At 41.9% G+C, this 24,125-nt stretch overlaps 1 long non-coding RNA gene across 1 annotated transcript in view; it reads left to right on the forward strand.

Moving 5' to 3' along the window:
• Positions 1 to 21,386, forward strand: part of LOC107319199 (uncharacterized) — a 142,665-nt gene extending 121,279 nt beyond the window's left edge. Inside the window, exons 2-3 of the long non-coding RNA XR_014947751.1 lie at positions 6,139 to 6,286; positions 20,861 to 21,386. This is a non-coding gene — a long non-coding RNA (uncharacterized LOC107319199). The remainder of the gene's footprint in view (positions 1 to 6,138; positions 6,287 to 20,860) is intronic.
• The last annotated feature ends 2,739 nt before the right edge of the window (positions 21,387 to 24,125 follow it).

Below are 24,125 nucleotides of genomic sequence, written 5' to 3' on the forward strand. Positions count from 1 at the left end.
AAGGACTGGTGCAGTGGCTCCCTGAAGCAGCCAGTGAAAACAGCTCTGCAGCCACCCTGCTATCCAACCGCTGTCATACTGTTAGCAGAACAGAAATTACACGGTGGTGTGTCAAACCAAGTTTATTCTACTGCAATGCTCAAAGATGCTATTAAGCTGTCAGACCAGTCTGCGCTGTCCTTGGCTTTGCCTCACCAAGATTTAACGTGGTTTCAGTTCTCAAAGCCAACCTCTTCTGAGCTGACCTCTGTCCCCACCCAGGTTAATGCCCTTCAGAAAGGGTTTTGTTGCTCTAAGACGTCATGATGGTCTCTCTGGGAGTAAAGGACTTCTTGGTTTTTTGTTTTTTGTTTTTTTTTTGATTTTTACTATCACAGCCCATGTTGGTCCCTGTGTGGCACTGGGGGTCATTTTGCCCATGGTGTGGCAGTGAGGATGCATGCTGGGCTCTGCTGGGCAGTGGGGCTGTTGTCCCTATCTATTCAAGTTAAGCCCGGGGCTGGGGAAGTCTTCATGGGCTTCTATTAGTATATCTGCATGAGCTTAGCACAGATTCTAGTGGACATGACAGTGATATTTTTTGTTTTAGTCTTGTTGGTAATAATGAGCCTTGCCTCGTTATTGGCCAGAGACAGACTTGCTTCTTTCTAAAAGATCTGTACAGCTCAGTAGTGCTTATGCTTCTAACTATTTTTCCTTTTATTTACTTTGATAAGGGGGAAACATGACAATTCCATCACAAGTGGGATCAGAGTCCTTTTTTGCTTCACTTTCATGACATTTCACTGATTGCTTTCAGAATCCTGTTGCTTACAACACCAGTGGTGGCCCAAATGGTGTTTGTGATGGATGCGGCTGTACAGCTCATTTGCTTCTGACTGCTTTAATACAGAGACTCAGGGCTGGGCAGAGGGGTAAAGACAAATATGAATTGTTAAGATGCTTGCCTTAAATTTGTCCTAACATCTGCATGTTGTTTCGCTTCCTTCCCCACCACTTCAGAACGTGCCGGATCAGTGAGGAACAGATAGCTCAGTTCATAAAACAGAGCTTCTGTAAACGAGGCACAGTTGGAATGTGATTCTGGGGGATTTATTCCATGAAATGCAAGGGAAGGATTCATGAGTACATAAAATAACAGCCTAATCAAAGAAATAAACATGAACAAGTCTGTAATCTTCACAAAATTGGGGGGGGGGGGGGGGGGAGTGCTTCTGATGGACTTGCTCCTACTGTTCTCTTTGTAGCTGTTTCCAGAGCTCCAACCATCTGTTCCTTGTTGTAGGTTGTTAAGTGAAATGTGCTGCCAATACAAATAGCTCCGCTTGATGTTTGTTTGCATAAATTGTTTTGAAAGCTTCATGACGAATTTTAAGGATTACTTACAGGGGTAGGACTCTGTGGAAGAGGAAATATAAATTTGATGGTGCATGTTGGAATCCATTAATTTGTTTGGAATTTACTATAAAGGAGAACATCCTATGCAATTGTTGAAGGGGGAGGGAAACAATTTCATCTTGAGCCCATAAGGTTATGTGACGAGACGCTAACTGAGCTGCATGGCAGTAAGTGTGCTCAGTCTGCTATTGCAGCTCTCTGTTTGGTTGTCCTTACCCAGCAGAGCTGTTCAATATTCCAGCTCATCAAGCTTTGTAGCAATGGTATCTGGGTTTTGTCTGGTGCAGGAGCCTTGGAATTGGTCTGTTGTGTCACACACCTACAGCACTCAGGGGATAAACTCTGCTGTTCAGAATTGCTGATCTTGAGGCTGACAGAAGATAAGTAAATGAGAGCAAGAAGAAAGGGAAAGATTTGGTTAAAGGCCCCGAAGGCAGCAGCAGAGCTTATGTAGTCAGGCTCATTGACCTGGCGGTAAGCGTGATAGTTGCAGCCTGGTGGGAGCTGTCTGCAAGCCACGGGCTCAGAGCACATCACACAGGACTTATTTGTTCCTTCTCTTAGCAGAGACTTAATTCTAGAGGTTTCTCTCTGGCCTTACTGTTTGGAAATGCTGACTTGCTGAAAACATAAGTTTCCTTCCCTTTGCAAATCTGAATTTGCAATGCCCAGCCAGTCAGATGCTCCTCTTGTCTTCACAAAGCTCTACAAGGAAGCCCCAACTGCACACTCACACACATGCTGCTGTGCTGCTCATCACAGCCTCGCCGTGGTAATTCTCTGGTTTTAAGTGAATTGACCTGGCTGCTTTCATCTTCAGGTAATGCAGCCCCAGTTTATAATTCAGACCAGGAGCTTATGGAGATTTAGAAAGAGGCCCAGAGCTTTGCTTTACTGTGCCAGTTAAAGCATTTATACTGATGACAGTTAAATTGTTGAGGGCTCTGTTATTCATTTACATCACAGACACTAAGGTCCTCTGACGACCTACTGCAAATGTAAGCCAGATGTACCTAAACATATCTATTGTACGTTTTACTTCATTTCAAACACTTCTCCTGACTTTCAACTCAAACCTTCTGTCTGTCTTGTCATGCTACAGTGTTTAATGATATTTTATTGCATTAGTTCACAAAACCCTTGAGTTTTTCAGTTGTCGTAAGCTAATGGACTGGATCTGTACCCATTTGCTAATACAAGATCTTTTTTAGTAGGTAGCAGAGCTATTAAACATAAATCAAGGTTTCCGATAAAATATTAGGTTTCTGCTGCATCTTACAAAAGGATAGTCTCCAGTTTTACCTGATTATTATATCTTACAAGCTATAGTTAAAGCTTGTTTGGGGATTTACTGCATTCCATACCTAGTAATTTCATACAAATCCATAATGATTATTCTGTATGTTCCTTTCATTTAGCTCATAAAAGAAACCACATAGTTTGCTAGCTGCAGAAACAAGAGCCATTCCCTATTATTTCCTTTGGAAGGATGCATTAAGAACTTTCCGTATTTTTTTTTAAACAAAACAACAAAAAAAGAGGTATTTCTTTACTTAACCTGTGTAACAAAAATCAAACGGGCAGTAAGGAGATATCCTGCCTTAAGACAGGTCTAACGTTTGCTAGAGGGGAAAAAGGAACACTTTCTTTAATAGCACTACAATCTGTACGTATACTTCTGAAAAATAGATTAAAATAGCATGAACTTTAGAGAGATTTATAAATCTTCTTGTCAGGAGTGAAGTGAACAGGTATCTCATGCTCACCTTTGAAGCAGGGATCCTTGGTAGAAAAAGGTCTGTTTGGCATGGTCTTTTGTCCCAGGTTCAGCAGGCACATGAGCACAGACTGGCCTTAGCGCTGCTCTTGGTGCATCCTTCCCAGGCAGCATCTCCACTCCCTGTTGCTGTTTTTAAACACATGCTCAAGTTCTTCTGAAGCAAAGGTGATAGCAGTTTGACTACCCTGAGGTGCTGCTCTCAATAGTAAGGCACTGATGGGTGCAATTCAGTGCAGGCACTGAGTAGGATGTGGAGGATAATTGCTCTTTTAACTGGATTGTTTTGTGTTATTGCAAGCTAAGGAATATGCGTAACAACTCAATATCTTTTTTTTTTTTTTTTTTTTTCCTCGTGCAAATCTATAGGAACTTCACAAAAACTGTTTAGAATTGGTTTAAAAGTGCATGCTGTGAAATGGAGCATGGCATGGCTTATTGGCCACAAGGTTAATACACCTGACTGGAGCTGGTTGGGAACTTCTGATCAAAGACTTATTTGGAAATGTTGTGATGAAACAGTCTTAATGACAAATGGGTCTGCCCAATGGAAGTGGGGTCTGTGGTAAAGCAGAGAGCAAGCTGGGGCTGATTGCTCAAAGCAGCTGTGGGGGCATTGCCTGGGATATGACTGTCCTGGGTTCCAGTTCTCTCTGTGGGACTCAGAAAACCCAGTCCTGCTCAGATCAGGCTTGTGGTTGGGCCAGTGGCTGTGATGGGGTGGATTTGCCACACTGAGGGATTGGAAGGATAAAATGTTCTGATGCTGTGTCCTGGATTGCAGCATAGAGTGAAAACCAATTTAGAAACCTTGAATGTTTCTGTGTGAAAGGGTTCTTGTTTTGCAGCTTGCAGTACAACTATTTTCTTCCTTTGGGTGTTGCTTACTGTGATTTGGAGGCAGCCCTGTGATTCTGGTGGCCATTCACTGTTCCTGTACCCCTTATGTTCTTATCAAAGAGATGCCTTAAAATGAGAGCTTATGGAAGTTAATCTATGGTGTAGTTACTGGGGAGCAGGAGATGGTCACATCTCAGTGTGGGCTTTATGGACCTGATTCCCAGACCAAGCTGTGTGTTTGTCTTTGGGTAGGCTTTTACTGAGCCAACTTGCAAGCACATCCTTGTGGTGGCTGGAGCCAGCTGGTGCTATCAGATGTCTCTGTGCTAGGTGATAACATGAGTGACCTTAGAGGCTCTGTTTCTTCCAAGGAAAACAATGTTAATTGTTGATTGTCTGTTATCATTTGAAATACAATGCTGTCCAAACACATAACTGTGTCATCCTGTATCACTAAAACAGATGCAAGCATGGTGTATTTGCTCACCAGTGGATACAAGCAGTTTTTCTTTCAACATTTCCTTAGCCAAAAAAACAACCAACCAACCCACATTTGAGCTTCACAAGTAAACCACTAGAAATAACATGGGTAGAAATGTGATCACCTTAATGTAGAAGACAAAATAACAGTTGTAGCTCAAGGTCACCCGGGCTGTTCCTGAGGCTCAGCTTGGTTTGCAGTGCAACCTGTGGCTCCTGGGCTGCTGCTCTCCCAGCTGCTGACTTGGGGTCCAGTTCAGTGGCTCTAGGGATGACCCCAGCTCTCCACTGGATGTCAGTGTTCCCCAGGAATGCAGCTGCTGGAACACTTGTTTGGCAGTAAAAAAAATAATAAAGGAAAAGGGAGGAAAGTAAAGAAAACTACAGGACTTTAGCTCATAAGAAAAGTAGTTCAGGAATGCTGGTTTTGTGACAGTTCAAATCACCCTTAATTATAATGCAAACCTCAGCAGAAAGGTTGTTTATAATAAAAGGCATCTTAGGTGACTTCTGGGCTCATGTGCCAAGGAGCTGGGTTTGGTTTCAGAGAAAACAAATGAACATTCTTCACTCATCTCCCTCCAGTCTTGGTATTTTCATGTGCTCTGTTGTGACTCTGTTTTTGTCTCTGTCAGTTTTTCTTTTTTCAGTCGCCACAAAATGACTTTTCAAATCAATGGAATCATGAGCGTGTCACTAAATCATTACTTGCTTGCTGGGTTTCAGCCTTTGATAATTAGACTTAGCATAATGTCTGCTCTTTGCTAGAGAATGGTAGTGGGTTGGGTTTGAATGGTACATTAAAAATGGCAGTAAGGAAATAAAGACCTTTAAAAAAACAAACTGCTGCCACCTGTTGCACGACTGACAAAGGAGCCCAGTGGGAAAAGAGGCACAGGGAGCACTGGGAGTTTTGCAGTGGGCACCACCTCTGTGCTCACAAGAGGACCTTCATGGAAAGCTTTGGCTTCTTGGTTCTCTTCCCTCTACTGAAATGGATGCATAGAAAGGGAATTTCAAAGTGATTTTGTTGAGCAACCAAGTGGGATTTGTAGCACGTGTCCCACTTTTGCTTTAAGGATTCTGGTTAAGATTGTGTTGAGTGGGAAGATGTAGTCCTGTATCTTAGAACTTGCTGCTTCTTGGCGAAAGGGTTGATTTTTAAACTGGAGTCCTGAAGATGTTTCTAGCGCTGGTGTGGGCTGTATTTCAGCCTTCTAACCCAAACCTGAGATGGGCCTTCAGCTCCCACTTGCTCAGTAATGTTACCAAGCCTTGCTTGCCTCCAAAACTGACTACTGGTTAGTTTCTTTATACTTCAGTGTCTGGGATGGGGTTTGTAACCAAACAATGCAGCTACAAAGACAAGCTCTGACTAACCTGTGAATTTATGAGGGAGCACCAGCATGACAGTCCTGGTGGTTGGAGTCATAACTCACTTGCCTTTGGAGCCTCAAAAACAATAACAGCACACCAAGACCCCGAGGTGTGATTTTATTTATTTATTGATTTGCAACTCAGAGGACAGAAGTTCCTGTGCATCTCATTACGGGCTTTACTTTCACAAAGGCTTTTGACTTATTTTATCTCTTCAGCTTAGGTTAGATGTTCAACCAAGTTAATGGATGTCTTCTGCATTACAGATGCTCTTGCAGAGGAATGAGCTCCAGCTCTGAGGACAAGAGAGACCGGCAGTGGTAGCTGAAGCCATGAAGTGGCTTGGCTGGATGTCTCCACCAGTGATGTGACTGTGCTTAGCAAGAAAGAAGCGGTGCTGGGCAGCTCTGAGAGGTGAGTAAAGTTTGGGACTGGCTGCCCCCTGCACCCATGGCTTTCCAGAGATAGTTGTATCTAGATTTGCATTGTAGTGCTTGGATATGCATAGTGCAATGTTGAAGTAAATCCATGATCAGATGTGCTGAATAGTAATTATAAATGTCCTGGTTTCAGAGCAGAATGTGGACTTGAACTGTCACTTGCAGAAGCATTTCAGAGAGCAAACCACCTCTATTTGAAAGACAAGCTGAACTCTTTGAGCCCTGTAGCCAGACTGGATTAAATAAGGGGATCTTGAATATAATTCTGCTTTCTGAACAAAATAGCTGAGACTGTTTCTCAGTTTGTCTTTAAGCAGTTTCTTCAACCAAAAGCAATAGTGCAATTTGCTTTTCCTTGGAAGCCCTGTGGCCTCTGAGCTCATGGAAGGCTGAACCATAGGGCTGAGTGAGAAATGCCTCTGGAAAATGGAGTTGCTTTACACTGCTCCTGGTTGTTATTGCCGAATGGAGACTGGAATTAGATGTATGGAGAGGCTGTGGGACCTCCTCCCAAGATATACCAAAACTGCCTGGACACTTCCCTGTGCAGCCTGCTGTGGGGATCATGCTTTAGCAGTAAGTTTGGACTCAGGGCTTTCCATAAATGCCTTCCAATCCATCGATTTTGTGCTTCTGTGGAATACCTGCTTTGTTTTTTGTCTCATGCTTTGTGTTTCATGGTCAAAACACAGTGGGCCAGAGGTAATGGAATTTCATGTGTCATGAAGGGAGATGAACGAAGCTGGATTACTGCTAGATTGGCTTCTCTAGTAAAGAGGAACTTGTGCCTGTGTGGTCTGTGGTGAATTTTAGCAGAGGCCATGCACTGAAAGTAGCATCATACAACACCTAGTGTGGTGGATGCAGTCTATGCGATTCTGAGTTGCATCAAAGACTGGGCTTGTGGTGCTTAGATAAAATGTAAAGTTATTTGATTTACTTTCCTTAGGTCTGTAAATTATCATCTGTGAGCAAATAATGCCAGCAAACAGAATAAATATAACAAGTGGGATCCTTCCCCTATAGCCGTGGATTGTTTGACACTTAAGGCAGCTTTTGCAGATTGCTAAAATATTTTCTGAATTGGATACAGCTGAGGGAGCTGCTTGATATGAAGCTGGAAACTGACCTATCCTGCAGGGCCCATCTGCCTGTGGTCAAACATGCTGAGAATGCCCTTCCTTCCCCCAGCTTTTTTGAGGTGTTAATAACTGAAACTCTGAATGCACCAGACCTTGAGGGATATGAGCCTGGTGAACTAGGCTGTATTCACTGACTTCCAATAGGAAGCTGAAGGATCAAACCCAAGAAGAGCACGCTGATGTAGCCTGCCTGACTGCAGGGATGGATGCTGTGTGCTGCCTGCTGGGAGGCCGGGCCCCAGCCCATCCCAGCCAGCTTCCATCAGTGGGAAATTGGCACCAGGGCTGCTAATTTTGGATGTGATTCTTCGTAAAACATAATCTTTTACCGTTTGTTCCTACAATGTGTTTTCTTTTTTGTGACCACTGCACAGTGTTTGTTTGATCACACTGAGAACCCACAGCTTATCAGGTCTTTGAGCTTTTTCCTTTTGAAAGAGATAACAGAGGAAGAGGAGATCAGAGTTGGGGGGAAGGGCACTGGGGATAAATATCCTATTTGCATCTGCCTAGTTAATCACAACTGAATAGTAAAGCCTTTTTAATTTTCAGCAGCCTTTACAATGTGAGGTGGAAATTCAGTTTAATTTTTTACTGAAGTGTTAGTTCTGGAGTTCTTTCTTCCAAGGCAGGTACTTGAGTTGCTCTACACTTGGAATTTTACAGAGTTTATACACTGAATACATGGAATGGAAACAGGCTTCATTTCCCTGGGCCTTTCAGGACTGTTAATAGTTAAGCCTTGCTAGGTGGCTTTGCTTTTTTTCCCTTAGCGGTTCTCTCCTCTTCATCTTGAACATTTTTACTTCATATAGTCACTAGGAAAAAAAAAAATCCTTACTTTGCAAGTGACCCTTGACTACGTGGGCTCTGGTGGCTGACCCCAGGTTAAAGGATACCAAGATAGCTCCTGCCTGCTTTTTGTCAGCGCTTCCACTCCACAGGAACTCCTGGAGATGCCTTGGTGGGAATCCAGTGATAAAACTGGAACTCGTTTCTCACTTACTGAAAGGAAAACAAAACCGAGGAAAGAATGCTTCCTGCTACTCTTTGGTCAGTCGATAAGCTTAATTGGCCAGGCCTGCCTGCTGTACATTGATTGTACCTGCTAATAAAAGAGCTATTGATTGGCACTTTATTTAGCACTGCCTTGCATGGACTGTATAGTTCCTGCTAATGTTATTACTACATCAACCTTTTCCTGTTCCCCAGCTCTTTAGCACTATAAATTATGTCAAATGCCACCAGTGTTTTCAGTACTCTTGGACTTTTGGATGGATTCCTTTAAGTTTTTGACCTCCATAGTACACAGTGTGTCGTCTCTAATAGGTGCTAAAATGTTTAATAGGATGCAGGAGGAATGGAGATGCAAAGATATTATGTAAAGTACTGTAATTGTTATGCCTACTCCTTAGGTTTTAATTGGATCTCGGAAATCAAAGAAATTGATGCTCTCTGACATCTATTTAATGGGACCATGATTAGTGAGCAGTTCTGGCAGATTAATGGAGATAAATACCTATATTTGGGAGCTCTTGCTGTCTTTGTAACCTTGCTATTACTTGTAGAGGTCAGTGTACAGGCCTCAAATAAGATAAAGATGGGGAGCGGTTAAATAAAAATGACTAAAAGCAAACATCTCTAGCATCCTATCTCCAAATGGATATTGAGAGAACTTAGCACAGAAAGACTGCCCTGATTTAAGCTCTACCTTTGCTACTGTAATGAAAATGCCTCAAACGTCAATAGAAGTTCAGTAGAAATAAGCAAGAACAGCTGGTCAATATTGAATTGTAAGTACAGAAAGGACAGCCAGTCTTAGGAGGGACTTCCATGGGAAGACAGCTGACTGGCATCGTGGTGGGAACCAGAGGTTCCCCAAACCCTCCTCACCTTATTCTCTTCGAAAAAGTAGATTTCACTTTCATGGACTGACACAGTAATGTAAAATATACATTCACTTTTTGTTTGCTTTGCTGTACTTCAATGAGCCGTACAGCTACTTGTGTTGGCATGGATTGGTCAGAGCTGCAAGCAGCTCTTGGGGAACTTTACCTGAAGTATGTGACAGGAAAAAAAATGAAGCTGTCATATAAGCACACATGGTAGTTTACAAACTGAGTTGTGAATGCAGCCATAAAGAAATTCAGCAGTCTCTATTTGTAAGGCTGCTTTGATAAGGGAAAAGAAAGGAAGAAATGGTATTAGCAACTTCTCCCAAGCATTCCTTTCAAAAGTGGGATTGGTGCTATTAAATCTCCAGATTGAGAGAAACAAAATGGTACTTTCTTACATGTGGGTCCTTTGTTTTTGCACTTCTGTATCTACTTCTTTTGGCTTAAGAGCATTTGCAGTGATGCATGCTCAGGAAATTCTTGCGACCAGCCAAGAAAGTAGAGCTGCTGAAAAGTGTTACAGAACTACGCTGCAACCCACCTTCAATACAAGTATGAGGTCCCTGTTAAAATCCTAACACAGGGAAGGTCTCGGTCAACTTAAAGCTGTTAGGGACAATCCTGTGTGTTTTCTTGTATCAAAGGCCTTCTAATAATTGTTTCTAATGTGAACCATTGCATGAAAGTGATTAAAAAACCAAACATTTTAGATTTCTGAAAGTCTGACTAGCAGAAATCTAGATGAGCTTCAAGAATTAAAAGGAGATCCAAGAAAAAACAGTATATATATATATATATATATATATTTATTTTTTTTTAACAGCCCTGGAGGATTAGTCTGGAATACCAGCTTGTAAGGGTCATGGCTCCAGGCATGACAGCCCAGGACATTAGTTTCAAGGGAATCAAGGGAAACATGAGTTTTGTAGGATGGCGCTGATTTATAGCGGGTGAGGATCTGGCTCTGAGCTTCTCATGCAAACCTGGCATTGCTTGTAACTCAGCCTTGTCACTTCATTTGTCCTTCTTTCATTGTAATATGTGTGTGGAGGAACATGGCTGCTGTGCTTTGCCTGTCAGCCTCTGCTGCTACAACTTTCCTGCTCCGTGTTGTGATGCTGGTGTGTTGTTCAGTGCCTCAGCTCCTGGCAGAGGGATGTTGCCCTGCATTGAGCTGCTTTTGGGGTGCAGCTGGGTTGGAGGTGAGGCCAATCTGCTGGTGGTGCTCTTGCTTGCTGTTGGTGCTGAGCATAGCTCCTTCAACCAGTGCAAGTTAGAAATCAGCAACTAATTCATAATTATTTGCCAAGGCTCAAAATGCAGCCTCACAAGTTGCGTTTGGATATACCAGTGTGTGTTTGATGGTGCTTCATACCTCACAGCGCTCCCAAGGCAAGTATTAATTGCCCCATAAAACATGCTCTGTCGTGTCTTGCGGCTCAACGTGTTACATGACTGTGCAAACTTGTTTTATAGCCATAACAGCCCACTACTGTTTCTGAGAAATGTTTTCCTTTTAGCGGGGGAAAGAAAAACAACATTTAAAAAGTATTATAACAGTGACAAGGAAGAAATAATGCGATAGAATTTCCACTGGCCAGAAAAGCCCTTGTGGATTAAACACCTGCTATAAACGGATGCACATATATTATTCATATGAAGGAGTCATCTGTCTAGAGACCACATCCATCTCCTCTGACTTGGGGGGCTCCCAGATACCTGGGGCAGCAGCAGGGTGTGTGTGGTTGCAGCCATGTCCCCAGGCTCACAGTGCTCCAGCAAGTGGGGCTCGGTGCCCAGAGCACGCCATGAGCTTCAGCCTTACTGCTTGGGTGAGCCAGGTGCTGTGGGGCTGGCTGCTCTTCATCTGAGATGTTTCCATAGTAATTACAGTGACTGCAAACAACAAAGTAGGCCTTTTGACTATGGAGAATTTTAATTGTCCTTTCCAAGTCTCCTAGTTCCCACTCCCACATCTCCAGGAATGAGATGAGAGTTGCCAGCAAGCAGATTGCAGCCTGGCCTCAAAGATTTGCACGTGGTATAGATTCACTGAGGTCAGAAAGGATTGTTTCCAACATCTAATTGGGGGGATGTGGCTGAGTATGAGTGGGCCTGGGGTCCAAACCAGGGAGAGAGTGTTGCCGTGCACACCTGACTGTGAATGCACCCTTCCCTCTAGTTCAGGTGCCTGCATTGCAGTCTCTTTCTGTGCTGGATGGAAAGGGGTGCTGTTCCCAAACTACCTAGAAGATCACCTGAGGTTACCTCCTATCCATTTCCCTTCTCATAACTACTTTTCAGGTTACTCCTTATGATTGGAGCTGGCTTACTTCATCCCGTTCCTGCCTGATTGTCTTAGAACTGTAAGTGAACTGACTTGCAGCTGGCCAGTATGGGGCTGGAAACATGCTGCTCCTCCTTAGAAGATATTTTTAGCCTGTTCCCCCTGTGCAATAAGTAGTTAATGCTGGATTTAGTACCTGCTGTGCTGTGAGCTATTATCTTTGTGATATGGGAGCGTTTTATAGCCACTTTTCACTCCATACTGCTGGCAGAATGATTTCATGATGTGTATGGATGTTGAAGATTCAGACCTCAGATTTGTCGGTGTGTTGCCAAGTATCTAACACAGGCACCCAATTAAACTATGATTTAGTTTTTCTTGGTGTGTGCTTTGCTAAATCTGGACAGTTTTTCTGCTTTTAGCTCTAAAGTGCGGAAAGATCCAAAGGTACTGAAGTGACAAGTCTCTGGCAAGGAGATCTGGCTGAAGTTTACTCACTAGAACAGCAAAATCCCAATTTTCTCTTACCAAAACTCAACTTAAAGACTGAGCTCTGGGCCAGAATTTGCACTGCTGTGAATGCTGTACAATATATACGGCTTCTGTCTATAATAAATAAGTGGTATTTTCAAGCCCTGCTGCTACACAGTATTTGGGCAGGAAATTCTCTTTGTTTGCAAGTAATAGAATGTAAAGTGAAAGGGCGCTCTAATTTATGATTAAGTAAATCTGGTCTTTACAAGAGTTAATTCTGTTATGTGTAAATAGTTTTCATTTTACAGTCATAAAATCAGTCGAAGTTGGAACCTAATTCACAAACAAATGTTATGAAGATTTACAACATGTTCCCATTGCAATCTCTTTGGGACAGTGAGGAGCGTGCTTCCCTTGCCCATGTAAATTACCTGCTGTGCAATCCATTTTTGTGATTTATCAGTCTTCTCTCCCCTCGCTCACAGGCTAATGTATGTGAGCTGCAGTCAGTAACAGTCCCTTAAATCAAGGGAGAGTAAGGAGCTTTGTTAAAGTAGATTAAGAAGAAGTTTAAGGGGGCAGTTCCACAAACCACTACTCATGTCAGCATCCTCACCGCTTCCAAGAGCTCCAATTAGAGGATGAGATTTGTGCCATTAGTGCTGGGCTGTGAGGTGGGACGTGTGGAGGCTGACTCATCTCGTGCTGCTGCAGCAGTGATTCTGAGGTGATGGGCAGTGTGTGCTGGGAGAACTGACAGGACCATGGGAGGAAGCCTGAGCAGGAAAGCTACAAGGCTTAGTAGTGATGTAAAGAAGCTGCCTCCTGCTTATCAGAAATAACAGATAAGCCCATAGAATATGAAGTGTGCAATCAAATCCTGCAACTCATGGCTCATCAGTGAGCTCACGCAAGGAGAGTACCTTGCTTTATAAGAAGTGTGGAGCGTTGTTAATGTGGATGCACATAATGGCTAACCATTCCAAAAAGTTGCTCCGTTGTCCTGGATTGTTGTATTTAAGCTTCAGCTCCCTGCTTGAATCTTGTTGGGAGCTCCCAGGTGGCATTCACTGGTAAATGTTTTCAGAGGCACAGGGTCTGTGACTTGCTGGAGTTCCAGGAGGATCCAGAATTTCAGGATGGTGTCTTGTCAATGACATGGAAACACTGAGTTTTCTTCGGTTTTGGTTTTGTTTTCTCTTTACTTGAGTAAATGCTGTAAGACTGTTTGGTTGAGCCATTTCCCTGGCAAGATATTCCTGCTTGGGCTGAGAGCCTGAGATCTAATAATGTTGAGACTTATAAAATATTACCAGTAAGGTCAAATTGGAGTGAAGAGGCAGAAGAGACCTCACTTTTATGAGTTCCTTTAAGAAGGAGGCACTTGCCAAGGCCATGAAACTCCAACATGCAGCCCTAGCTTGAAGGCATGGGGAGCCTTTGTGGCCTGAGGTCAAGGACTTAATGTCTGTTGTGAAAGTAAGACAGGAGTATAAGGCTGAACCCTGAAGAGAGCTTGAAACTACAGGGACTCCAAGTCTGTGAGGCATATGGGCTGCAAAGTATTTAGGAATGTTTGGTTCCTAAACAGGCCAAAGTAATTTTTCATGGGAACATCAGTGGGAGTAGCAGGATTCAATATATATTTAAAAACGGGCTTACGGTGGCTATACTGTTGATCTGTACTTGTTAGAGAGTGGAAGAAATTACATGGTTGTGTTGAGAGTCGCCTGTTCAGTTCTTGTCTACCTTGTGTAAATTTCAGCAAGAGCAAAAATAGGTAGCATTAAATAGGTGTCTGAGCAAAGCATAGGCATTCTTGGGGTAGGGGGGGATAGGGAGTTTAGCATGACAACTTCAGGTTTCCAATGGAGAGTCAGCTATGGTTCTGTGCTGGGGCCACAAGAGCTACATCTGTTACTCAGGCATGTAATTGTGTATGCAGGTCATCAGGAAAAGCAGCTAAAGCTTTGGCCATGCTTGCAACAAGAAATCCTATTAAATTCTTTTCTCAATTTGTTATTATTTGCCTCTATATTGTGGTTATGTTTGAAAATATACAAACGTGCATGAAGCAAGCAGATATTTCTCTGTAGGGAAAAAAAGACAAATGTATCTGTTAAACACATGTTGTAAATAATAGCAACGTGACTCTGACAACTAAGCAGTGTATTTATAATTGCCACAGTTCGGTGCAGCAGCTGAGGCTGTAATGTGCTGATCTGTGGTGGCTGGATGCAGAGCTTACTATTTAGAACTCAGATCTGAACTATGTACTCTTGGGTATAATTGGTGATAAGAGGATGTTTGGTAGGAGTTGTTCCTCCCCTGGTGGGTGAAGTTGGTAGGAAAAGTGAACAGCTCACAGGTATTCATATTGTTATGAATGAAAATAGTGACTGAGTTGAGCCAATGTTTAAATCATTGGTGTGACCGTTTAATATCGATTAAGGTAAATACTTCACCAATTGTATTGGTCAATACAATGTGTAAATCAACATGCAATGTTTTTACTGTATGCCTCATGTTTCTCTGAGTTATGTGCCTCTGGATCTGAAACAATGAACTGGAGGCTGGAAATCATTTTGGTCCTGACAAAAAGTGCTGCTTTTCTTAAAACATTTACATTTTAGATAATTGGCTGCAGCACCTGACAGCCCCACTGTAGCCTAATTGAAGCCGTGTCTCAGCAGTGCCACCATAAACTACATTTTCTGGAGTTCATAACCAGGGCAAATTTGGGGGGAGAAGGGAGAGTGCCAAGTTTTTAAAGCTGCAATATGATACATAGAGTCTCAGTAACTGGATCGCTTTGAAAACATCTCTTTAAATAAATCATGTCACATTTAGGAAAATGTTTAGTTGTAAGAAATGTTTGGCTGGAAGTCTGAATCCAGTCAGGGCAGCTTGATCTGAGCCAAATTCATGAATACCAGCCCCCATTCATGAATATGTAATGGGTGGGAACTAACATAATTCACGTGGTTTTGCTGCTTTCAGCTCCCCATACCGGCTTCCACAGTCTTGTGCCCACACTACCTCTGCAGTGGGACTATCTCTGCAGTGGGAGTACCCTGTATCTCATGATGCTATCACACACATAACCTACCCCTTATCAAACACGCCCTTCAGTATCGCATGCACAATTACGCCAAAATAGATTCAAGTCTTGAGCAGCTTGCCAATCATCTTCTATGTTTTTGTACTCAGAGGTATATTCATCTGGTCTGTCCCTCTCCACGGAATTGCAATTTAATGGCACTAATGATTATTGGGGGAATAACTTTTTTCACTGGGGAGAAAAATGTAGACAATCTGAGCGATGGTGCAAGTGATTAAGTGGTTTGAATATTAATAAAAAGTGAAATAGTTTAGCAAGGGTTAATTGGAGGGCTTTTATTTTTCGAGGCCACTTAGCTCTAAGTATGTAAAATAGAGAAAAACCAACATAATTGAGGCTATCGGCATTGGTGAGCGTTAAAAAATAGAAATGCTGTGTCAGTTGCTGTCCTTGGAGAGCCTGCGGCACCCTCAGGCACCATCTCCACAGTCATTCCTGGCAAGTAAATAACAAAGAGAAAAATATCTTAGGCCATTGCCTGGAGAGGGGCTTAAAAATATTAAGAAAAGACAAGAACAATAAACAGTCCTCGCAGCTTTCCCTGGAGCAGGAGCAGGAAGGCTGTCAGGAAGAGCTTTTAAAATACAAACGAAAGGCGAACTTCTGGGCATGAACGAGCTGAGCTCTGGTGATGTTCAGTGACACACATCAAAGCATACCTTCTATGTGTAAATTTGCCTGACACATTTTTAAAGTGTCCGTGGGGTATTTGCTGCTGTTATCAGTTAAACCTGAGAACCCTAATTATATTACGTCTGAAATTTGAAGGCCTGTTTTATGCAGGAGGTCAGCTCGGGCTGTAATGGTCCCTTCTGGCCTTTGTATTTATGAATGCAGTGAGCAAAGGGTCTCATCCTGCAAACAGGCAGCTGGGTGCAATAGTGTACAGTAGGTGACTTCAATAACGTTAAACACAGGGCTCAGGAAAATTATATCTGTAAATATTTGGAAACTCAAACCCCAAATATCTATTCGTATTTCTTCAAACAAAAATATTTACTTCTCAAGTAGAAAGGTATGAAAGGTTTTACATGTGGTTTTTGTAAGGAATGGTTTTAGGTTACTCCCTGATTCTCCTGATCATGTCTGTTTAGACATGTGCTGTTAATGCAGCGTGAAGCCATGTAATGAAGATGTCTGTGGACTAGCAAGAAACTTTGTCTTCTGCACTGTGAATCCCTGGCTCTCAGCCTTGTTTTACAGCCTGTTAGCAAAGGCATTCGTACTCTGTCATCTCACATGTTGTACCTACAACTTCCAACAGTTACTAAAGGGAGAGGAGGTTTTGATAGAAGCTAGTATTTTTTCACATCTAATTCTCCTCTGCTCCCATCCCAATAAAAACATGAGCCTCACATTGGTACTTCACTCACATGCCTTGGATCTACTCCGCAAGGGAGCTGACACTGTTCTAGCTCTCTCTGTCACCTGAGGATGTTGCTAATGACTAGGGGTTTGTAAGATGTGCCTTTCCCTTGATGCCTCTCCTAGGTTAACTGCTTTGATGCATCGGTGTCAGGAAATAGTGTCAAAAACCAATCTTCTGAAAAGCCTATTGTAGGGCTTGAAAGGGAACTCAAAACAACAGTAATACAGGAAAGTTGGGTAACAGATCTTGTCTTCTTTGGTTCAGTTTAATACTCAGTCAGAGTTGAGCCTATGAAATAACTTTCTTGTTAAGTGTATCAAACTAAGAGTTAGTGGTTCTCTTATGAAGATTAATATTGGATATAAAGCCTAATGTATTTTCTATCTTAGGCTTTCTTGATAATTGTATGTATTTCTGTTTTAGTGCATGTGTAGATCAGGAATCACTTGTTGTAGCTCCTGTTCAATCTCATAAGCTAATCAGAGTGAATGGATATTGGTTCTCCAAGGAAAACCTCAATGAGAAGGGAAATAATTCCAAAGATGGCTGTCCTGGCATGGCCCTTCCTTTGGGGTTCCTGTAGCTCAGTGTCTGTACATAGCAAATCTCTTTCTGGGAGGCCTCTTTAGATGAGGGAGCAATCTCTGCTGTGGCAAGGCTTTAGGAAAGTTGGGTTTTGTAAGGCATGTGAGATACTGGAGGGTATAGCGACCTACAAATCAAATGTATCCTCTAAAGGTCAATAGTATCGGAATAATCAATACTCCAATAACACAACAAAACCATTGCAATCGCTGTCTGTTAAGAATATGCATGAAAGATATCCCATGTTCAGTGAAGTCCAATAATCTTTGCCGCAAGTTTAAAAAGTGTGGTTTTGTTGTTGGAAAGGAGGCTCTGCAGGGTGCTTAATAGGTGTTTCCATTTGTAAAGCCCTGAAGGAGAACTGGCAGCCCTTTGCCACTGCTTTGGCTTTCCTTGTCTCCCATCCATCTGAAATAGAACAGGAGGGAATGTGAGCAGAAGTTCTGACTCTAGACCATTAAAACTGCATGTGTGCTGGTGCTGCTGCACTATGGCTCTGAACTCAAACTGCTCCTCCAGTGGCTTGTAAGTAATTCTGCCCTTAACATCTAAGATACAGGAGAAAAGGGGAAGTGGAGTTAGAGTGGAAGCTGCAAATCATTGGTACCAAAGTAACGTTTTCACACACCACACCATGGAGAATGGTTTCTGTTAGGTATGTGGATGCATTTAGGTCCTGAGCTGAACTCCAGTGATGGCTGATTATAGGAAGAGTAGTAAATGTGTTGCAGAAATTTTCATGGGAGTTTCTGGGCTTTCTTGGAGATAACTGGGGACCCAAAGCACTGCCTGGACCCAAGCAGAGTGCGGGACCAGGGATGTGAGCCTGCACCAGGGAGAAGGAGGGTGGGGCAGAGGTTATGGAGCCCTGAAGGGGGCTGAAAGACCTGAGGTCAGAAAGCATCTTGTACCAGGAAAAGTGACTCAAACTGCTTCGTCTCTGAGCTCTGGCTTGATGCCACTATCCAAGCCTAAATAATTTGTGATGGAAAGACAAAAGCTCCTTTGGCTTTCATGTTATACTGCGCCTTCTGAATTTTTTAAAGATGAATGCTAGTTGCTTTACATGTGGATGGTTTTACATTTAATGAGGTGCTGCTAATTTTCAGTTTAGTCTATTTATTCTTAGTTGCAAGGAGCAGAAGCAGCTGCTAATTCCCCTTGGGACTGCTCACGTAGAGTACCTGCACCCACCCATGTATCCTCATAAATTGTTTCCTGAACTAAAATGAGCTCTCAGTATTCATTTACTCGCTTTTGGCAGATTTAAGTGGGAATATAAATCTGCATCTGCTTTTTGATTCACAAATGCATTTTATTCCATAAAGAATTCATGTGGCCACATATGAAAACTGCACCTCTGTTTGTGTTAAGTTATAGTCTTTCCCTTCTGTCAGATTCTCTCTCCCCTGCCCCCATTTGCCTGCTTCCATGTTGCTAAATAACGATAGTTTTAGTACTGCCAGAACAGAATATTCACTAGCAATTCTCAATTCTGACATCCTAAAGCCCTAGAGTAATATTTCAGGCCTGGATGGCACTTAAAGGCCCATAATCTTTTGCTGAATGGGTTTTGCAATACGCAAGCTGAGGCAAATTACTCAGTTTAAGGACCTGAGCTGCTCCGGGAATTCAGGGCTGGAATGCGGCGCGCGCCACTGTCTTCAATTATTTATTTATTTAGAAGATGTTTGAGCAGGAAAACCTGCAGGGATGGAGCGTTTCACATATCATTAGTTCCTGGCACTGTGGCCTTGGAAAAGCACATGTGGCCATGGCGTTGTCTGGGGCCTTCAAGCAGAGTGTGGAAACCTCACCTGGCAAATGGCATCAGGGAGGGGAGCATCCACAGACCTTGCTGGGAGCGATGCTTTGGCTTGGCTTCTCATAGAAAACATTCATGGAGGGAAGCAAGTGTTTGTGGCCTGGTGCATTCCTGTTGGTTTTCTTAGGGAAGGCTCTTTGCTGGGTCTCTAATGTGACTGAAAAGAAAACGTGGCATCAGGGAGAACTTAACCACGCTCTCTCAACTAAGAAGAGTCAACGCAGAAAGATCATTCTTCATTCTTTCTAACAAATTTGCTAGGCTGTGATTGGGGTAGATCTGAGTAGGGTTAATAATTCCATGCTGTGGCTGATGGGAGATTCCAAATGGTGCTCTGATGAGCACGTTTAAGAATTCCCCTCATGGGCTGAGTCTGCAATACAGTGTGGTGCGTGGATATGTACGTTAGCGGCACTGTGTCCTAGATAAAATAAAACACAGCCAGTATTTTAAAGGCAGGAGGGTGACAGTCTTTGGTACATGTTCTTGCTCAGCTTGCATTGACTTAGAAGATGCCTGAACATATTTACAGATTAAATTCTGTCTCTTTAAATTAGATTCTCTTGCACTTTAAAACACACTTTGAACAAAGTAGTTATCTCTAACATTCATACACACACAACAGGAGGTAAGTGATTGTGAAGTGACGATCCAGATTGAAATGTACGAGGCCAAATACTCAGGAAGATTTGCCATTCTGCAATCATGCTGTTTTGCACAAGACCAGAATCTGGTGCACGTTTCAAATCCCTTTGGCATTCAAACTTTATAGCTCAATAATACTATTCAATCACATTATGTATATCCATTTCATATGCTCAGTGATTTCTTCTGTTCCAGGAATTGCCTGAAATTATAGAAGTCATTCTTTCTAGCCTTATTACTCTTTGTAGTGTCGTGTCCATTCAGTGGCTTCACCTCTTCTGGTGTTGCTGCTTGCATGTGCTGGATTTCATCAGCCTACTCAGGGACTGACTCCTTGGCACACTCTGCTGCTGCTTTCTGGCAATGCCAATGTAGTTTAACTTCAGCAACCTGAAGGACCAGTTGTGCCAACAGTTTAAAGGCCCTGCTCTTATTGAACATGAAGTGTTTAAGCTCGTATGATTTTCTACCCCCTGGTAAGAAAGTGTTGGCAGCTTTCATCTTGGAGCTCAGATCATCTACTCTTTTTTCCCCAAAGTTTGCACAGACGAGGCTGGCAATGCCTGAGGTACCTTCGCTGTAGAGCTGATCAGAGTCACTCCTTGCTGGATGAGATGATAGGGCTTCTGGACAAAAGAGCTCTATCACATCTTATTTATTTATTTTTCTGTGTATAATTTATCTTTGTAAATGTTTTTTGGCAGTGGAGCAGTTTAGATGGGATAACACAATTAATATGTTGCCATCAGATAACCGCTTTAGCTTGGTTACTTGCTTTAACAGCACGGATCTTTTGCCGTGTTTATCGGTGTGCTACAAAGAAACTAACAGTACCACTCAGAGCCAACCAAGCTCCAGCTCTGCGTGTGGCTCTACAGATCCTGCTGCCAAGGCTTGCAGCTCTCCAGACTGGTGGGCTTATAGATTTCAGATTTTCTTGCACTGTTAGAGAGGTCTGGTTAATCTTTCTCTGTAAAGTATTGGCTGAAAGAACATAACCCTGATCAGAGAAATAGAAATCATGATTATAGTCAACACATTGCAGGCAATCACCATGGGTACCCTTCTCATGCTGTATAAGGACCAGAAGCTGTAGGCTTCCACTCAGTGCCTATGGCACATAGGCTTGTGGTACAAGCTGATGGGCAAGTGAGGGGCAAGGTAGGCATGAGCCAGAATGTTACATAATCTGTTTATCTACTCAGCCTGCCAGGTTGTTGGGCGCTTGGAAGAGCACTCAAGGTCTTGGCCTTCCTTTTAATGGGTCGTCTAATGAAGGCTGCAGTCTGGATTACAACTGGTATGTTCATCAAGTTGTAAGACTGAAGAAATCATTCACGACTGTGAATATCTGGAGCCTTGATTTTTATCGAGCTGGCTGTCTTCAAGCATATCTTATTGCCAAGCACTTCCCTCTACTCAGATGTAATTCACTGTTGATGTATACGTATGTCATAGCTTCTAACTAATCTCCTTTGTGCTCTGGAATAGACAGTGCTGGTGATACCAATTTAGATATACAAATGTGACTCTTGTGGATTGTGTTGTCTACATTAAAAATTGGTGTGTGTATTACTGGACATATTATTCTTGGCATTTTGGCATGGATCACTGCCTCCAGAAATATTTTGTAGGTTTTATATGCCTTTACACTGCTAAGCGGTATTATATTTCCTGTATTTGCATTGGCCTAAATGGATTGAATTCAACTAAAACCTTGGATTTTGTTCAGCTTTCTGGTAGAAATTTATTTTTATTGAATAGCCAGATACATACAAAGTCTTGGGGAAAAAAAAAAAATAAAAAATATATATATATATATGCATATATGTGTATATATATGTGTATATATCTCATATATATGTGTATATATGAGATATATACACATATATAAAATAAAAATTAAAAGAAAAAGAGAGGGTGTGTAAGATTGGTTGCTTATTTGCTTGAAGTATCCAAAGAAGCCTACAGCATTACAGGGTTTTGCAGTAGCCCAGGCACAAGTCCACAAAAGTACTGAAGATGAGAACTACAAGTGTTGTAATGAAACCTTTCTGTTGAGTTTCTGAGAGCCTCTAAAATGCTTCTGTGAGAAGCTGCACCCAAGGTGAACTCAATGGATTGTGGCTTTAGGGTCCCTGAACTGATTTAACTTTTTTCTTGCAGAGGTGAAGTGCCCTCCTTATATGTTGAGAACCCTTGTCTTCCATGTTAGGACCTATTTGGGAAGTGACTTAATTTAATTTTATGGCATTCATTAGCTCCACTAAACAGAACTGCACAAACTCATTCTCTCCCAGGTGATTATCTGTAGAAAAAACTCTCCTCCGTGCTTCTTGTAGATCTATTTTTGCAACAGTGAAGATCTGAAGGAAGGGTCATTTCCTTTGGGTTTGATGTATCCCAGGGTGAAAGGTAGATTGATTAGACAGAGAAAGATATGACCGCAGTGCAAAAAGTAATCTTCTTATCTTGAGAGAATGCCATTATTGTTCATTCCTAAAATAAGTCTGCTGTCATGTCAGCAGTGCCAAGAGTACGTCAGGTGATGTTTGGAGATGGTCTTGGCCGTTCTTGGAGGTCTGAAGTGTCCTGGTTGGAACTGGAACTACAAAGGTCTGTGTGACACCAGTGCAGTGATGTTGTGGTTATTGTTGTGACAGATCACAGTAAAGCTCTAAGCAGTGTTTCTAAGGATGACTCTTCTGCTTCAGATTGAAAGTAATTCTGTGAATTACTTTCAATAATTAATTGAATCAATAATTAATTGAATCAATAATTCTCAATTTCCACACTTTTAGGAAACGGCAAGTATTATTAATAACATTAATAAAAGAAATAATGAAAATAGCTCTAGACCTAACCTCAAGGTTGACACTGCCCTGTTTCTGCTGGAGAAACACTGAAATTTTACTAACCAGAGGAAAGTCGTCATCGCGGCCCTTACATGTTCCTGATTCAGTTTCTGGTGCTCAGATCAACCACCTACAGTGTGTATTATGTAATTTTGTGTTTAGTAATTAAATGATCAACTAATGCTGTTTTATAGTATTTTTACAATCAGTGTAATTCCATATGAGAATTTCATATCACAGTTCAACAGAGTTGGTCCCCATGTTAAACATATGTCTGCTCCATTGTCAGAGGAAAGCAGATAATACCTGGGGGAAAGAGAGGGTCAAAGGAAAATGCAGATTAACACGGGCATGGGAACCCAGCTCAGGTAGACTGTGATGTGTCTGCAAGCTAGAGAGATGTAAAGAGCTGCTGCATCTGAATGTCTATCTCTTTGCACAGCAACCTTTTTCCCACTGTGATATGGAGATCATGCACTTTTTGAGTTCAGTATTCTCTTTGGCAGTAGAATAATGAATTATATAAAAGGTAGTTTCCCTTTATTAGGTGTAAAAATTGGATCTGGTCTTCTTCCTGCAATGTAGACTTGAGCTGATCTGCTAAGGAAAAATAAGGTGTTTGTGGTTTTTGTTTTCTTTTGGGTTTTTTTGTTGCTGTTTTCAAATAGGTGGCTCACAGGTTTTCCATTCCAAGTGTAAGCTTTATCCCACAAAAGCAAAGTCTTAGCAGAGATATACACTAGTGTGGGTGAAAGTGTTATTCATGAAGTCTACACATCTGAAAGACTAGGAGGTAAGTCATCATCAAAATACACCTGTTTAATATTGGAGTTGCAATTGTCCTATAAGCCAAATGCTTCTGATGGGGGGGAAAAGATTGTTTCGCTGAAGTGAGTGAGACAACCTGCCAATTTTCTAACCCAGGACAAGGGAAAGATGAAAAGTTTTAGTAAGAGGAAGGCATTACATATGTTCCTTGTTCTGGCATGTTTTCTTGCTCCATTATATATATATATATATATGTGAATATATATATATATATATATATATATATATATATATATATATATATATATATATATATATACTTATATTAAGATTGACATGGAAGATAAAGTTGTCTTATTAAAATCATGGCAATTGGTTGCCCCTCAGCTGGTGATGGATTTATTAACCAGTAGGTCCTGTGTGCTTTTAGGTTACCAGAACTGGGTAAGAAGAATGACACAGACAGTGTTCACCATCATAGGTTCAAAGGATCCATCAAAGTTAACTTCAGATATTTAATGAGAACCACCTTGACATGCAAACGTAGCCTTCCAGACCCCTTTCCAGCAAGGCATCAGCGTGTATTCCCAAATATATGGCTTGGGGTTATAGAGAGCTAACAGAAAAGGATTCTGAATGTAAAAGAAAATGAAATGCTAGAAACTTTTCTGCACGCATTTATTATTCCAACTTCTGTTTTTGGTCTTCTCCTTATGAGTCATTGTATTAATCAAATCACTGACAATGTTTTGGCTTCAGTTTCTCTCTTAATAGCATAAGCAGGATGGCCATAAATTAACAAGGGGGTACCTGGAACATGCAGAAATCTTTATTTACAGAAGCTGGT

This window comes from Coturnix japonica, chromosome 6 (genome assembly GCF_054131305.1).
Source record: "Coturnix japonica strain WE chromosome 6, WE-NBRP24, whole genome shotgun sequence".
Taxonomy (NCBI): domain Eukaryota; kingdom Metazoa; phylum Chordata; class Aves; order Galliformes; family Phasianidae; genus Coturnix; species Coturnix japonica.